A 17,303-nucleotide genomic window follows, 5' to 3' on the forward strand; every position below is an offset into this window, starting at 1 on the left:
ACCCGCGCGCAGGCTGCACCCGGGCTCCCGCGGCGGAGGCGGCTGCGCGGTGCCTGGCAGGAAGCTGCGGAGCCCGGAAGAGCCCGCGCTGCCACCAACACGTTGCGCGGAGTCATTCGACGGGCTGGGGCCCCACGTGGGCGGGGCAGGCCTGGCCAGGCGTGGGGCTGCGCTCCGCCCGCCCCGGTGGCCCCAAGACCCCAGGGAATCGGAGCCGGGTGGAGGAGCGATAGCGGGCGCGCTCTCCAGACGCTGTGCTGCGCATTTCTCGTATTTTATTTCTTTCACTTAATTGTGCAGCCTCCTTACGAAGCAGGCATTCTGCTACCTCACTTGATAGCTGATTTAGCATCCAGAGCCTGATCTCCGCAACCCAGAGTGTGTGAGACCAAGAATCAAAGACTGCAGGGATATGAAGGTAAACCCTGGCTTTACAGAGGGGGAGATGGAGGCCCCCAGGCTGGCTGATGCTCTGCAGTGCATTTCAGCGTCTCCCCCACTTCCTTCTTTCTCCCCAAGTCTTACCTAAAGTGTCCAGGTGCTTTGTACCTCTGCATACCACCAGGTTGGGATGCCTATCTTTGCATGTGCACTGGGCTGTGGAACAGCACTTAAGAGAATTAACATCTCCCGCCCAGGCTGAACCGAGTTTCAAACTCCAAGGAGTAACTGCCTGCCGCCCCTGGTTTGTAAACTAAACGGGGCTCGGGTGGAGAAAGACAGTTGTGCAGGTTCTGGTGGGAGAAGCAAAGGTGAGGACTGACGGGGCGCTTTCTGTGACCCCACCTTCCCTGGAGCAGCATTCCCTGAGCCTTGGAGCTCCCCTTTGTACTCAGGATCGATCCTGGACAAAGTTCCCCAGTGCAGCTGAACACACAGGGCCCAGCGACCTTAAGCAGCTAACTTCTGGCCCTGCCAGAGAAAGAGACAGACAAACGCAGCAATGCATCCGTTTTGTGTTGCTACATAACAAAGTAGCATGATAAATGACCCACCACTTATCCACTTAAAATGCTACAGTTATGATTGCAGAATGTGGGTCAGGAGGCGGAGCTGGGTCCTCTGCTTCAAGGTGTCTCCTGGGGCTACAATCAAGTCCCAGCCGTCAGCAGGTCCCCTCTGAATGCTCTGTGAGGGAAGGAGCCGTTCCACTTGGCTTTCGCCGGCAGACTCACTCCTTGGAGCCTGTTGGACTAGAGCCTCCGTCCCAGTGGGCTGTTGGCCAGAGCCTGCCCTCGGCTCCTGTCAGGTGGGCCTTTCCAGCATAGCAACTTGCATCATCAGAGTATTCAAGCCAAGATGGCAACAGAGAGATTCTGCCAGCAAGACAGAGGTCATGATTTTATGAAACTTAATCGCCGATGTGACCTTCCCGCACCTTTACCCTGTTCTGTCAGTAGAAGGGAGTCACAGGTTTTGTCCAGGCTCGAGGAAAGGGGATCATACAGCAGGGTGAATATCAGGTAATGGAAGCTGGGTCTCCTCTGAGAAACTCTCTGCCACATCTGGCATGACACATTCAAATGGGGGACAGGGTTGAACGCCAGACTGTCAGAAGACGTCATCCAGGAAGTACGATCTGAAATGCATGCTCAGTACCCTAGCCTGCTCCAGTGACGAGCACACAGATGGGTCACCTTGATAAAGGAGGTGGAGATGGCAAAGCTGGCTGGAGAAGTGGGTGGGACCTGTCAATTGCAAGATCCTAGGGTTCAACTAGCCGACTGTCAGGAGCCTCTAGCAGCTCCCGGGAGATGTTGGCAGCATAGGCGTGAAGCCACAAGGGCCTTGCTACCATGGCTCTGCACAGTGGCCCACCCCGGGACTCCCAGATCCAGGGTATACCTTTATTTTTACTTTTTCTCTTTGGCCTCTTTTGTTCCGTGTAAGTTTCCTCTGCAGAGCCGGTTCTTCCCTTACCCTTTCACCTCTCACCTTTGAAATAAACATTTGGCACTGTTTTTGGCATGAATCATCCAACTCTTCATTCCAGGCAAGAAGGACCTGGAGTACTTCTGCGTGGTGACCCATCTTTAAAGGAACTACCTAACCACGGCGTGATTAAGGTCTCCTCCAGCTCTGAAATCCAGCTTTATGGTATGTTAAAAATGTTGCCCTAGGGCCTGGGGATTTAGCTCAGCGGCAAAAGCGCCTGCCTGGCAAGCGCAAGGTCGCGAGTTCGGTTTCCGGTACTGGAGAAAAAAAAAAAAAAAAAAAAATGTCGCCCTGGTCGGGAGTGAGCATTATCATGTCATCATGGCATCATCATGTGATGAAGTTTCTTTAAGAACAGCCTTGGATTTTTTTGGTTTTTTTCCAGTACCGGGAATTGAACTCATGACGTTGTGCTTGCCAGGCAGGCGCTGTGCCACTGAGCTAAATCCCCAGCCCCCAGAATGAGAGGTTTTGATAAGAGTTGCCTTGCTAAGGACCTAACCACAGAATAGCAGTTTTTTGGTATCTAAAATAGGGACGTAGTACCTAGCATAAGAAGGGGAAACATCAGTGCCGTTTTCCTTTGCTGCAGTTCAGTGGCTGGTGTAGACTTGTGTGATTATTTAGCGTTGACTTAACACCAAGACTATAGAAACCACATAGCAAAGGTTCATTAGTTTAGGAAATAATATTTTAGACTCTTTCATTCGTGCTTTTTATTGCTTATTTATAGATTGCCCTCCACCCACACTCCTTAAACGTCTTAATTCAAACAACCATAATCAGTGATTGGCGTTTTTAGCACTGAACGTTGCTCACAGGCAGCGGCAAACGATTTTATTAGTTTCAGAAGGGGGCGCTATTGGGAACATGTTCCTTTGAATCAAGCGCAGCACAACTTCAAAAGTGTGAAGGAAAAAAAAATGTGCCGTGTGGGCCCCTGAGGACCTTGAGACCTTTTCAAGTGATCTTCAGAGTGAAAACTAATTTCATAATGATGCTCAGCGTGTGATTTGCCTTTTTCCTGTGTTGACATTTGCACCACCGGTACAAAAACAATGGCAAGGAAAACGGCTAGCAGCATCCGTCAAGACAAATCTCTCTCCTAATAACTGTTCTCTCCACTAACCGTGCACGATGAGGACAAAAAAGCCAATTTCACTGTGGAATTCCCTTGAAGTAGCCATGAAATTATTAAATCCTGACCCTCGAGAGCAGAACATTTTAATACCATCTGTGATGAAACAGGAAGGAAGAAATAAATCATTTCTGGTGCACACAGAGCCTGATGATTGGCTCCAGAGAAAGCAAGTGTGCAAAAAAGAAAAAAGGCAGGTTTGCAATTTGCACTGCTGCAGACAGAACTACTGAACTGGCCGGTTTTTTCACGGAACAGCGTTTTTGATCAAAAGGGTGACAGAAACTTCACACCAGGCCCTTGGCAGGCATCTTCACAAAAATGAACAAAACAAGCCTGTCGCTTCAAGGACAGCAGCTGACAGTAGCCCATGGTAAAATTCAAACCTTCACCTGAAAACTTGGGTTTTTAGGAAACTTGTCAATTAAGATGCTTTTCTGTCATGAGTGTGGCAGTTCCTCAATACTTCACAACTTTTCTGATAAGCTATAAAAAAGATAAGTTTTTTTTTTTATATTTTCATGGTGAAATATGTCAAAACTTCGAAGACCTGCACAAATTAGCAATCACGCTTTTCCAAATGGCCAGCGGACAAGGTTATGAAATCATTTCTGAGTGAAAATCCATCCGAAGTGCAAGACAGATAAATAGATTTTTGACAAAACTAAGTATAAAACATTGATTATGATAGCTTCATTTTTAACAGTGCAACTAATCTTTAAGAAACTACTAGTTATAGACTGCACTCATAGAACCTAAACCAAGAGGATCTTGAGTTCAACCCTATCCTGGGGGGTTGAACTTTGAGAGACCATGTCTCAAAATAAAAAATAAAAAGAGCTGAGGATGTAGCCCAGTGTGAAGGCCCTAGGTTCAATCCCCAGTGCCAAGAACAAAAGAACAAAAGGAATTACTAATTGTAAGTTTTGATGTAGTACCAAAAACCAGAGCTATTTGAAAAAACTATTAAAATTTTCCTCCCTTTTCTGACTAATCTAGATGAGGCTAGATTTTCTTATTATTCCTGTTGTTTCAAAGTAATAATTCACAACAGATTGAATGCAAAACCAAATACGAGGATCCAAGCTATTTTCTATTAAGCCAGACATAAAAAGATATTTGCAAAAAAAATTATCAAACAAAGCCATACTTCTAATTTTTATGTTTTAAAAAAATTAGTTATTTTTCCTTTAAAATGTTACTGATGTTGGCCAGATATGATGGTGCACATCTATAATCCCACCACTTGGCAGGCTGAGGCAGGAGCATTGCTGCAAGTTTAAGACCCACCTGGGCTACATTGTTGAGTTCAAGGCCAGTTTGGAATATATAGTGAGACTCTGTCTCAAAAATAACAACAAAAAGTTATTGATGTTAATTTGTTAACATTATGTAAATATGTTAACGTGTTTAATAAATATTTCAAAGACTTCTATGTTTTACTTCCTAATAGAGTAAATATCACTATGTACAATCCACAGAAGCAAAATCTCTTTATGGTCCTTTTGTGGTTGAAACATTGTGTCGGGGGCTGGGGATTTAGCTCAGCGGCAAAAGCGCCTGCCTGGCAAGCGCAAGGTCGTGAGTTCGGTTCCCGGTACCGGAGAAAAACCAAAAAAAACAAACAAAAAAAAAGAAACATTGTGTCAACTTGGGAAGTCTAGAGGTTTAACTAAGTAACTTAGCAGGAAACCAGAGTGCTTACTTTGTATACATCCTGAGCCTGTGAAAGAAGAGGACATGGAGATTATGTGAGAGCTACACGCCCCTTAGGTGGGGGTAACCTGTTTACAAAGTAAGGCAGGGAAAGAGGCTGCTTGCAGCCATTCCTCCAGTTTTGCTCTGGCTGTTTGCTGTTCTGCTGCCATTCCTCTTTGCTCCTGTTGCTTTGCTATCTTCTCCCTCAGAGCCAGCCAAGTATGGACTGAAACCTCCACAAACTGTGAGCTAAATAAACCTTTCCTTCCTTCATTTTGGGAGTTAGATATTTTGTCTCAGCAACGAAAAAAAAGTAACCAAGACAGTCCTCAGTATTTAAGAGTGAAAAGGGGGCCAGGGATATAGCTCAGCGGCATAAGCGCCTGCCTGGAAAGTGCAACGTCCTGAGTTTGATTCCCAGTAACAAAAAAAAAAAAAAAAAAAAAAAGAGTAAAAAGGATTCCTGAAACTAAAAAGTTTTTGAGAAATGCTGATCTTAGAAAACCAGGCTGGGGGAGGGTAGCAAATCAATTAGGATACTTTCTGCTGTAAGAAATAGAAAGCGCCATTTGAACTGACTTCAGCAGACCTGAAAATCTCTTCTCTCACATAAAGGAAGTGTCCAACTTGATTATTCAGCAGCTACATGATGCCAAAGACCTTGGATCTTTCTGTCTGTCCACTCTGCAACCCACAGTGCCAGCATCAACCCATATAGAAGGGGGAGGGCTGCAGTGGCAATCAGGATATATGTTTTCTTTCTCACCCATAGCAGGTGAAAAAGAAAAGTACTTCTTCCAACTGTGGAATAGAAACCCTCTGTTAGGGCTTGTATCTAGCTGGCCCTCCAAAGCCTCATGCCATCATAGGTGGAGGTTTTTGGAGGTGGCTGGATCAAGGGCATGTGATACTGGCATTAAGGGTGTGTGATTACTAAATTAATCCACTGATTGGTTTAGCATAGTTCTGGGTGTGGATAATGGAAGCCCCAGCCTGGGTATGGTTGGTGTCACCCAAAGGGCTGGTAGCCTGGATGGCATAAAAGGGAGAGGCAGGCTGCTGCTTTGGCTTGCTGCTGCTGCTTCACTGTCTCCTGCCTGCCCTGCCATGCACTGTTTCTCCTCTGCAATGCCACCCTGCCTCGGAGCCAGTCAGCTATGGAGTGAAACCTCTATAAACTGTGAGCTGAAATAGCCTTGCCTCCCTTAACGCTGGGTGTTGGGTGTTTTGTTTCAGCAATGAGAAAAGTAACCAAAACACCCCTTTGTGGTCTAGTTGGTCCAGCTTGTATTAGAGGCCTGCAGGGGAATGTTCGGCACGATTGAGCTAGATCTGCCTTGGAAGTGGGGTTAGGGAGGACCTCTCATAAAAATTATAGGAAGAGAGGATTCTGTTGGGAAGGAAGAGGAGAGCTGGATGCTGCAGAGGCTGTCTCTCCTGTCTTCATTACTTCCCCACTGCCGGAACAGAATGCCCAACACCCACAATTTAAAGGGAAAGAGTTTTCTTCGGGCTCATGGTTTTAACCCATGGTCAGCTGGCTTCAAGGAGAAACAGGATGGCAGAGGGACAGGCAGAGGAAAAGCTGCTCAACTTAGGGCAGCCAGGAAACAGAGAAAAGGGAGGCACCAGGGACAGGAATCCAGCCTTCCCACCCACACTTCTAGTGGCCACCTCCCGCCAGGCCCCACTGCAGCACACTCCGCTGTGGACTCATCCGTGGGTGGATCCACTGCACCCATGGTCCACTCACCTTCCACGCTCAGGATATTCCCGGGGACCTTTTAGAGCTAAACCACAGCAACTCTTGTCCAACAGGAACAAGAGAGGAACAACTGAGTCCAGCTGGAGTGTGGAAGCCGAACCAAATTCAGACCCCCTCCCCCAAGGATCTGGTTAGGAAGCAGCCCTGTCAGGCCCCTGTCCTGCTGGCTCCGTGGTCACCACTTCCTCCTGTGTCACGGGACAGAAGATGCCACTGCCACAGCCACTGCTGGAAAAGTGACTTCTAACTGCCCACAGCTTGTATTGAGGTAGAAACTGCTTAGTAGTGTTAAGATAGCAGAGCAATGGAGAAAGACCACTGCCCTGGCAGAAAACATTTCGTTGTAAATTGCTTCTCCAACCTTCAAGGCTGGTGTATATTGAACAGAGCGGGGGTTTCCAGCATCCTTCCTGGGACAACACCAAGAGGTTAACAGCTGAGGATCAAAAGCAGTTACCTTAGGTAGCAATGTCTGCACACCTTGGAATTCCCTGCAGGAACAAAGGCCGCCCCTCTCCCCTATATTTGGGGTCTCACCATGGGCTGGCTGAGCCCAGGGGAAGTGGCTCTTGGGCCGAAGTGGGAAGCAGGGGCAAACCTCCATCGCCCAGACCCTCCAGCCGACTGCAGCAAAGCAAAGGAGGTGGAAGGGAATCTACCAACTCTTCGTAGCAATTATCCCTAAGCATGTGACCAAGGACATTTGTGCTTCCCTTTCTCACAATTTTTAAGCCTCTGTAATAAACACATCTGAACTCTGCAATTTTTTACATGTGGTATATGTTTCATTCTCAAGTATTTTATTACCTAAAATTAATAATGAGAATCATCTTTTTTAACATAACTTTAAGGAAAGGTTTCCGAAGATGAGCACAGGTGCCCCCCTCGCCTGCAGAGCTGGCGTAGCACAAGCTGCAGCTCATTTTACTTCCTGCTTGAAATGAGAACATCACCATATGATATGCATGCCTATTTTTATAAGTAATTCATCTTTTCTTGCACAAAAGGAAACTGTGGAGCGGGTACAAGAAACATGTGAACTCCAGTCACTCTCCGCACAGTACCCTAACTCTCCACAGCAAGAAACAGGGTCTTGCCGTGTTGTCCAGGATGACCTTGCACTTCTGATCCTCCCACCTCAGCCTCCTGAGTAGCTGGGATTATGTGACTTAATTCTGCGTGGCTCTGCCACCCCACCTGCCCGTTTTGTGGCGGAGTGTTCCTCAGGGTGAGCCAAACCCCTGTCCTCCAACCCAGCCTGCCAGGAACCTCCTCCTTCAGGGAGAAGCAGGGGGAACTTGTGAAAGGACTGAGACAAGTGACAGAAACCCAGAGCCTTTTACTATACAGATGACAGCAAACTTGCATACAGGAAGCGAATTTAGAATTGGACTGCAGCTGACGTTCTGGGAGACACGTTCCAGGAGCGCTGTGAATATACAAATCCAAACCTGTACTTTTACGGGTGTGGTATTAGAGATTGAACCCTGGCCCTTTTTCTTTCCGCTACTTTTTTCCTCAGCCCTTTTTTTATTTTTTATTTAGAGACAGAGTCTCCCTAAATTACTCAGGCTGAGCTTGAACTTGTGATCCTCCTCCCTCAGCCTCCCAGACTGCTGGGATTACAGACATGCACCACCTCGCCCAGCCAGTACAGCTTTTTAAAGTATTTTCCATCCATGGTTTGTGGAGTCCCCAGATACAGACCCTGTGGACACAGGACTAAGAGAACCCACTCTACTCAGTCAATAGGAGAAAAAGGATGAAAGAGAAACAATTCGAGATACGCTGACTAGTCAGGCAGTGGCGAGACCTCCTGATTTGCCTGAGTGTGATGACTTTCCCGAGATGAGCATTCTGCTTTAAAATCAGGCTGGGCCCAGACAGACGAAGAGGAGTGGGTCACCTCACCCAGCCTGTCACACTCAGGTGTCTCAGCCTGTGGCCTCTAGATCTCCTGTCTTCCTCAGCCCACACGTGTGCCCTCCTCTCTGTGGTCCTGATCAGACAGCTCAAGTCACAGCCCACAGTTACTGAGCATTTACTCAGGATCAGGCCCTGTAGGTCAGACCCAAAGGGGAAACCCCATAATCACCCCCCTGTGACAGGAGAACTGAGACTAACAGTGTGTGCAGATACGTCCATCAAGCCAGCATCTGCCTGCACGGGAGCCTGCACATGGTCACCACACTCTGCTTTCAGCAGTGTGCAGGAGAGACGGAGGGGACGAAGGAAGGGAGGGAGGAAAATGGGAGGGTGACAGAGAAGGGAAGATGGGAGAAAAAATTAGTGATGAGTGGGGCAGAATTGAATGCCCTCCCTCTCGGGAGAAGAACCTGTTACATCTCAGAATCAGCCCCTTGGGAAGGAGGAAGGATGGAAGGGGAAAAGGAGGGAGGAGGGATGGGAGGAAGGATGCGGCCCCAGCCTCCACTGGCTCGTGGCCACGTTGCCTGTGGAGCTGACAGAGCACCAGCTGCAGCTCCCTTTGCTCCCCACCAGAAATGAGAGTGTTATAGGATATTCATGCCTAATTTTATAAATAATTCATGTTTTTCTGCATAAATGTAAAATAGCCTGAAGCTAGAATTTGTAAAAGCAACATCAGTGCCTTATTCATAAAATAATAATGTGCTAGTCTGCAAGACAGTTTGTGAAAGTGTTGAAGCCAAAATACACCTCGTCCAGTCCGACTAGAGCCTGCAGATCTCAGTACACATGGCAAGGTCCGGGTGAGCTCCTGAATCCGGGCTTTCCCACATCAGTTCCCCTTCGCCCAAGGAGAGCTAGCAGATAACTTGGCACATAAGCGTGTTTTGGAAGCCCAAGCCCAAGCCCCAGTACACAAATGCTTTTTTTTAACTCTACAAAAATAAATTACAAACAAAAGAACAGTAGAGTCCTTGTTCAACGACAGCTGTGGGGAATGAGGCCAGAGATTGTCAGTGCTTGGGAGAGTCTGTTCCCAAGCCTGACCAGAACTTCCCTCTGCAGAGGAACAGCGGTGCTGAGAGCTGAGGTTGTCATGGTGCGGACAGCTGTGCTGCGTGATGAAGTTGGGCTCTAGGGTGGGGGTCCCCTCCCCAACCAAGGGCATGCACTGGTTTAGCTTTTACGCCAGACAGGTCCGTTTGGTGACCTATGATGATTTTTAAAGTTCTAACATTGCTCGTGTCTAAATACCTTCAGAAAGACCGAAAAAAACCATAATGTTGATTGGCATCAGGTGACCATCACAGTTTGCTAGGAATTGGGGGTTTCTGGAATAAGCAACTCTCCATGCTAAGCCAGGAAGTCCCAGACAAATCAAAACCCTTTGGTCACCCTACCAAAACAAAGGGAATATGGATCCCTGGGACAGAGACAGGGGAGAAAATAATAACTGTACCCTTTTGTGAGATTGCGATCTTGCACCATGTGTTTAATACCTGTTCAAAAGCATAGGTACAGGGGTCAGGGATGTAGTTCAGCGGTGCAGCACCTGCCGGGCAAGCACAGGCTCTGAGCTCAATTCCCAGTACCGAAGAAAAAAAATTCGGTAAACCATCTAGGGACAGGACTATTTATTTAAATGAGGAGAGTTCTTAGAACAGTAAACAATAGTTTATTGGACCTATGCAGAATTAATGTCTGCTGCATTTCATCTGTTTTTGAAATATGACCTCCAAAGGATGTTTATCAAAAGAATTCAGTGGCCAAGCACGGTGGTGCATGCCTGTAATCTCAGCTCTCTGGGAGGCTGAGGCAGGAGGATTGCAAATTCACACACAGCCTGGGCAACCAAGCAACTCAGCAAGACCCTGTCTCAGATTTAAAAGGGAGCTGCGGGTGGGAGCTTGGGGTGTAACTCAGTGCAAAGGCCCTGGATTCAGCAAAACAGACCAAAAAATCTCAAAACTTGCGCAATTCTAACATCAGTGCTTACAAACCCAGGAAGATGATGAGGCTCACACTGTTGCTCCATTCTGAAGGTCAGGAAATGCAGGCGAGGAGTTACCCAGCTCCCAAGGCTTGACGGGAGCCTGCCACGGGGCCTCCTGTCCCCAGGGCAGGCCTCCTTTCCACTGGCCTACTTTACTTCTGGTCGTATTGTCCAACCATGGAAACGCAGGCTGCTGCCCGAGAGAACTGCTGCTATCAGTTCTCCAGCGTCCCCCAGGAGATGCGCAGGCGACCAGCGATGACACAGTGCTGGCGGGTGGAGTCCTCCCAGCCAACCCAGCCACGGCAACCAGTGCCACCCACAGCGACCTCCCGCCGGGTTCCAGCAGGACGCAAAGGCCACTGATGCGAGAGGGGAGGGAGGGCCCCAGCCCCTGAACGAGGGGGGCGCCATCTGTCCGCAGCTCCTTCTGCAAATCAGCATTTTTCACTACACATCAAAGTCGCTTCCGACGGAGAGGCAGAGAGCAGCTGCGCGGAATTAAACAGGCTTCGGCCTTCTTTCCCCAGAAAAGCTGAGGGTGAGGATGCGGCAGCCCGCCCCCCAGGTGGCCGTGTGGAAACTGCCCCCAGCCTGCCCGGGGGAACCACAGCAGCTGCGGTCTCTTCGCAGAGCCGCAAGTGGCATTCGTCCCAGTCCAGAAAAGACATCCCCACCGTACCTGTCCGCACAATGACTCTCACGACCCGCAAAGGCCCAGATTAGACTTCGCGTCTGCACAAATGGGCGTTTTAATTCCCAGCAGGGCTCGGCCTTTGAAGGATGGGAACACAGGGAAACTGGGTTTAGAGATGTCCCTGGGTGGGTCGCTCTTTCTGTCATCGCCCACAGCGAAGGGCCCAAAGCTGAATCCCACTATCCATGCGGGACAGCAGAAGAGTTAAAGGTCCTGGTTCAAGTCCTGTCCCTGCACTTTATGAACCTAGATGGCTTTTGCTTCTATATTTGTCACTAAACTGAAGGCAAACATCCGGGTCTCACCAAGCTTGTTTCCTCGTTTGTAAAATGGTGACAATATGCAGGAAGGTTGAGGCGACAATTAAATACAGGTAGAGTTGTTCACATCATGTCTAGCCTATAACAAGCTTTCGATAAATGCTAACTGTTATTTCTATTCATTAAAGAGCATGGTGCATTCAATAAAGTTTGGTTTCCTTCCCTACAGGAAATAAATTAATTCAGGTGGTGGGAAATGTAATTATACCATGGACAAGTCTTCTCTTTGGACAGTGGTTGGCTACCTTGGTTACACATTAGGATCCCCTGGGGGACTTTTACAAACCCTGATGCCCAAACCAGACCCATTAGTTCAAATCTTCCTTGATGGATCCAAGCCTCAGATCATTTTAATCACTCCCCTGTGATCCTAATAGGCAACTGGGTTGAGAACTACTGCCTTCAGGCAGGGGCTGTTTGCTCTTTACCTCTTAATTGCAGTCTTTCTAAATGGTTACCCCTAACCTAGCTGCTGTTGTCAGCATAAAAGTTTAATATGCGTTGTGCTTTGTCTACCTTCACTTTGGCTTCAGGGTAAGAATTGGAGAACTCTCAACACTGAGCCATACCAGTCTATTCCCAAACCCCTCCTAGGGCTGGCGCCCATGTTCCTAACAGCCTTGTCCATTTGTTATATGCAGCTGAGGTAGATAGAAATATTACAGGCAGTCAGACAGGGCCAGCCCCTCAAAGGAGCCAGTACGGAAGATGAGATACCTTGCAAATGGAGACATACTTGCTTCGGGCCAGACCTCAAGACAAAAGATTAAACAAATGCTCCCATATACCTCCCTAGGAATAGACATCAGGGATTGATATTTTAAATATGTAGTGATCACCTTGAAGAGTCACTGACCCAATCCCTTACAGGAGAAGCCCCTGTTCTGTATTCATGCCCACTTGCTGTGTAACTCCCATTTGATCCTGATTTAATCAATTTTACCTGAACAATTATACTTGTACTCTTATTGACTGATCATAGTATTGTCCCACCTCATGCCCACCTTGTGATTTCCCATTTCCGCCCCCCTACCTTGGACCCACCTCACCTTGTGGTTTTGCTCTATAAAAATCCCTGGAAGGGGGCTGGGGATTTAGCTCAGCGACAAAGCGCCTGCCTGGCAAGAGCAAGGTCGTGAGTTCGGTTCCCAGTACTGGAGAAAAACAAAAACAACAACAACAAAAAATCCCTGGAAAAGACAGGTTCCAGGGGCAGCCCACTCACGCCCCCCTTCTGTCCCTCTCTCAGACAGAAGCTTTCTTTCCCTCAATAAATATGTTCTGCTCTTAACCTCCATTGCACCTAGAGCTCAGTCTTCAATTTTAGAGAACACAAACTCATCCCAGATATGGTTCAGGTCGGGAGTTTTTTCCCCTATATCCATTCCTGATCGGTACCCAAGTTCCTACTAGCTCCAGGCCATTCAGAGCCTCCCCAGCTTGATAGTCTCTCAGGAATTTGGAGAAATGAAGAAGTGGTCATTCCATCCCATCTTCTTTAGGGAAACACAAGGCTTCACTTCCTGGCCAACATTTCTTAAACGGGGGTCCCCAGATACTTTCTCAGGGGTGCACGGTTCCGATGAAGAGTTGTTCGATTGGTGTGTTACAAGTTCAGTTTGCTGGTACTCTAAAATATTACTATGGCTCCTCATCTGGCTGTGCCTTTGTAAGGGGCCTCCTGCAAGACCTGAGTGCCCATACTTGTGTTTCATGAAGCAAAGTATTGCACAGATTTTGAAGTTGTGCAAATAGCTGGACCACAAAGGGAGCTAAATCCTCCCAGGGTATAAGGCAGGAGAAGCAACAGGATGTGAAATGACCAGCAGGTAGTGATCAGTGTCAGATTAGCTGCAGACACAGTTCGTGCATTCAGTCCATATACAACAGTTTGGAGCAGTTTATTAGCAGTGAGTAGTAAACACACGTTTAAGACATTTCATTTGCCCTTTCTAAAAACAATGGGAAGAAAAGTTCCATTTAAAATGGACTTTAATAAGGCTCCAAGGCTAACAATATCTTTAAGCGAACACGAGCAATCTATGGATTTACCTACCAAGTGACACTTCATTAAAATCAACAGTTAGAAATTGCTCTGTGGCCAAGTTTAAGTCCAACAGGTTCTGCATGTCTCACGTTAGCAAGGACAGTCTGGGTGCTATCAATATCATTTGTGCCCCTTTTTTACAAGGAGAAACAATCGAATGGGTGTTATTAAAAGCAAAATACAGAAATAGGCAGGGGTAGACCTGAGGCTGCACTTTTCCATTACTAAGCCGACAGTAGTGATTTATTTTCAGTACCACCTCATCGTAAACCCCATCAAAATAATGTTGCTTATTTAGATGTCGCAGCCATGTAGTTTCCTTTGGTTTCGGTTTAAAGGTGCATAAGAGCACAAGCATAAACAGTTGGCACCTAATTTTATTTTATACCTCATTAAGAGACAATAAAATTAATTCTCCTCTCTGCTGTCAGTTCTGATTCATCCATCCTCTGCTAATTTGGAAACATGTGCAAGGGACACATCAGAATCAGCGGGGACTGTCACACACGTGGACGCCCGGGTCCCGGCCTGCTCCGCCAAAGGTTAGAGCCAAATATAGACTGGGGGACACTTCTTGGGCCCCAGGTCTGCTGGCAGCAGAGGCAGAGGCTGATTTGTCACTCGATGGGCCGACTCATCTCACCACCATCTCCCCTCTGCTCACACCGGCCCTGGCCTGCCTGTCTCTCCAGAGCCCTGAAATCTGCAGTCCTTCCGGTCTTTCCAGTTGTCCCCCTCCACGTGACAGCAACTCAGCGTGCAGGACAAAGTCCCGGAAGGACGTGGGTTGGACTAGGGGAGAATTCTGGTCCTGCTTGGCCACTTGACTTGGGTGAGCCTCAGGCCCCAGTGAAGGGGAAGACCCAACCGCACATCAAGTGAGCTGTGAAACGCTGGACACAGCACACACACTCACACACAAACACACACACACCCCTCAGTGTCCCCACATGTGCCCTTGAACGTGCACTGCTTCTGAGTTCTTTCCGCCTCAGAAGGGGCCATGGGAATGACTGGGAAGAAAAGTGCAGTGGGTATTTTTACTTTTTTACCTCAGACCATAACCTGATTTCAACTGTTTTGTTTTGTTTATTTTGTTTAATTTCCTAAATGAAATTATAACAGCTAGAGAGAGAAGACTGTTTTGTATTTCTGAGACTGTGTTGAAATCTTGACTTAAATCCTATCAGGACACCCCAGGGCCACTGTGCCCTGTTTACATGAAGTCTCTGGGTTGTTAGCCGCACCCATCTTGACCGGGAGGCAACAACTGCCCCTCCCGAGGCTGCCGTGGAATCCCCAACTCTGCATCATCCTAACCCTTCATCTGTAGCCAAGAGAGGTGAGCAACCCAGCTCTTCTTCCCCAGATTCTCAGTTAAAAAAAAAAATTCTTACTGGGCCTGGTAGCACAGGTCTGTAATATCAGCGTTCTGGGAGGTTGAGGTAGGAGGAGCACAAAATCAGACCCACCCAGGGAAATTTAGTGATTTTGCAAGGCTCTGTCTCAAAATAACAAATGAGCTGGGGGTTGTAGCTCAGTGTGAAGGCTTTGGGTGCTTAAGGTTCAATCTCCAGTACTCCCGCACAGAAAGAAAGAAAGAAAGAAAGAAAGAAAGAAAGAAAGAAAGAAAGAAAGAAAGAAAGAAAGAAAGAAAGAAAAGAAAAGAAAGAGCGAGCTGGGGATTTAGCTCAGCGGCACAGCTCCTGCCTGGCAAGTACAAGGTCGTGAGTTCAATTCCCAGTAGCAAAAAAGAAAAAAGAAAGAAAGAAGAGAAAAAGGAAAGGAAAAGAAAAAAAGAAAAGAAGAGAAGAGAAAAGAAAAGAAAGAAAAGAACAAAGAAAAAGGAAATTCTTACTTCTGGTCAGGACATACTTCCTTCGGCTACCTGCCTGTGCGGGTGGTATTTTCGAGAACTTGCCCGGGACCTGCGCCTTTCTCTGCCTACGGTTTGGAACGGCTCCACAAACCCTTTTATTCCAAGATCCCTTACTGTCAAGAGCTGGGGTTTAACACAACCAAGTAAGATACAGTATTCCTCAAACATCTCCAGATTTCTGAATGTTTCCTCGCAGGATCCACAAAGGGACATGGGCTGATCCAGGGGACCAGCAAGGGCCCAAAGGTCACCCTGCGCCCCGGGGTTCTGGAAGAAGTGCTCGTCCTGATCCCCCCACAGGACCCTCTGGAAGGAGCTTTGCGTTTCTGGCACATATTTTGGCTCCCCTCAAAAAAAAACAAGCTAAATTTTTATTTTTGACTTTAATAAGGTGCGGATGACTGCTGGCTTCAAACACACACATCTGGCCTGCGTTTGTACCTGCAAGGAGCTCATCGGAGGGCATCAGAAGACCCGGAACGGGTGGGAAGGGCCCGGGGGTGGGGGAGGATTTACTCGCTCTCAGGTCAGCTAGGGTGGGAAGAAGCCGCTGGCTCCGGCTTTCTCGAGGATCCAGGGACCTGGCATCTGAGACACAGGGTGTCGGTCCCATTTTTCTCCCCAGCCCCTCCCAGCTGGCCCAGCAAGCCCCCACAGGGCGGCCCAGGGAGGCCTACAGGAGGGTTTGTTGCCCAGTGTGCTTAGCAAAGGACCAGCTGGGTGGCTCCGACTACGGAGATGTCCTTTCTCACACTTCCACTGGCCCGAAGCCCGAGGTCAAGGTATCCCCCGAGGTGGCTTCTCCAAGGCCTCTGTTCTGTGTGGGTGGATGGCTGTGCCCAGTCCTCTGCATGCAGCAGTCCTCATCTCCCTTCTGACGGGGGACTTTTCATTCTGGGTTAGAGCCTACCCCCCGAAGACCCCATTTTAACTTAATTGTATGTCTTTAAAGACTATATCTCAAAATACTTTTCTGAGGTGCTGGAGGTTAGGGCTCCAACAAATAACTTTTGTTTGGTTTTGGTTTTGGCTTTTTTTGTGTGTGTGACAGGGTGTCACTAAGGAGTTCAGTTTGGTCTTGAACTCACAGAGATCTTCCTGCCTCAGCCTCCCAAGTGCAGGGATTATTGGCATGTGCCACCACACCAGGCAATTTTTATTTAACCCAAATATTTTGGTGAGGAATGCACAATCACTGGTTATTTAGCATATGTAAAGTTGTAATCTCTACATACTAGATCAGTGCTTAGTATAACTAGTACAAATGTATTAACAAAATTCTGATTTTTACACCTTAAAATATACAAAATATCAGGCAATTTCCTTTATGAAATTAGATTAGAAAATGATAATAGCCCCCACCAATTTTTCCGATACATGCTGGTGGAGGGGTCTGTTCCCCCAAAATGCACGTCAAAATGCCAACTAATCGGTCACTGACAGTAACTACACAGTTTCTGGGGCAGTGACATCACAGATCCCTTTTTTAGGAAATTACATAATTTTGCTCTGTTTAGGTGAAAGCAACAATTTAGTAATAAAAACCATCTCTGAAAACTATTCTGATTCTTTGATGGGACTGCAGAGACTCTCGTCAAGGCTGACAGCAAGACCTGCACGATTGGACAGATTTTCTGATTTTCTGTTCCGCCTGGACGCAGCCATTGCGCGACCCCTTCTGAGACAGCGCGCTGGACCGAGCACACTTCAACCTCCAACCTGGAAAGGTGATTTCCTGGGGCCGCGGAGCCGAGCCCTGTTCTTGCAGCTCTGATCTACGTCTGATTTCAGCGCGTTCCCCTCGTGAAACGAAGCTGGGAGACGCTTTTGTAAATGAACTACAAAACCAGCAGATAACTGTGGAACTGCAGCTCTAGAAATTACGTTCAATATCAACGCGCC

The 17,303-nt window shown here is 47.6% G+C and overlaps 1 long non-coding RNA gene across 1 annotated transcript; it reads left to right on the forward strand.

Annotated features, from left to right (window-relative positions):
* Window positions 1-6: 6 nt before the first annotated feature.
* Window positions 7-7,296, forward strand: LOC106148165. The gene is made up of 2 exons (XR_001233349.1): window positions 7-2,097; window positions 6,590-7,296. It is a non-coding gene; the product is annotated as an uncharacterized LOC106148165 (long non-coding RNA).
* The last annotated feature ends 10,007 nt before the right edge of the window (window positions 7,297-17,303 follow it).

This window comes from Chinchilla lanigera, unplaced genomic scaffold (genome assembly GCF_000276665.1).
Source record: "Chinchilla lanigera isolate Chin_1 unplaced genomic scaffold, ChiLan1.0 scaffold00015, whole genome shotgun sequence".
NCBI classification, from domain to species: domain Eukaryota; kingdom Metazoa; phylum Chordata; class Mammalia; order Rodentia; family Chinchillidae; genus Chinchilla; species Chinchilla lanigera.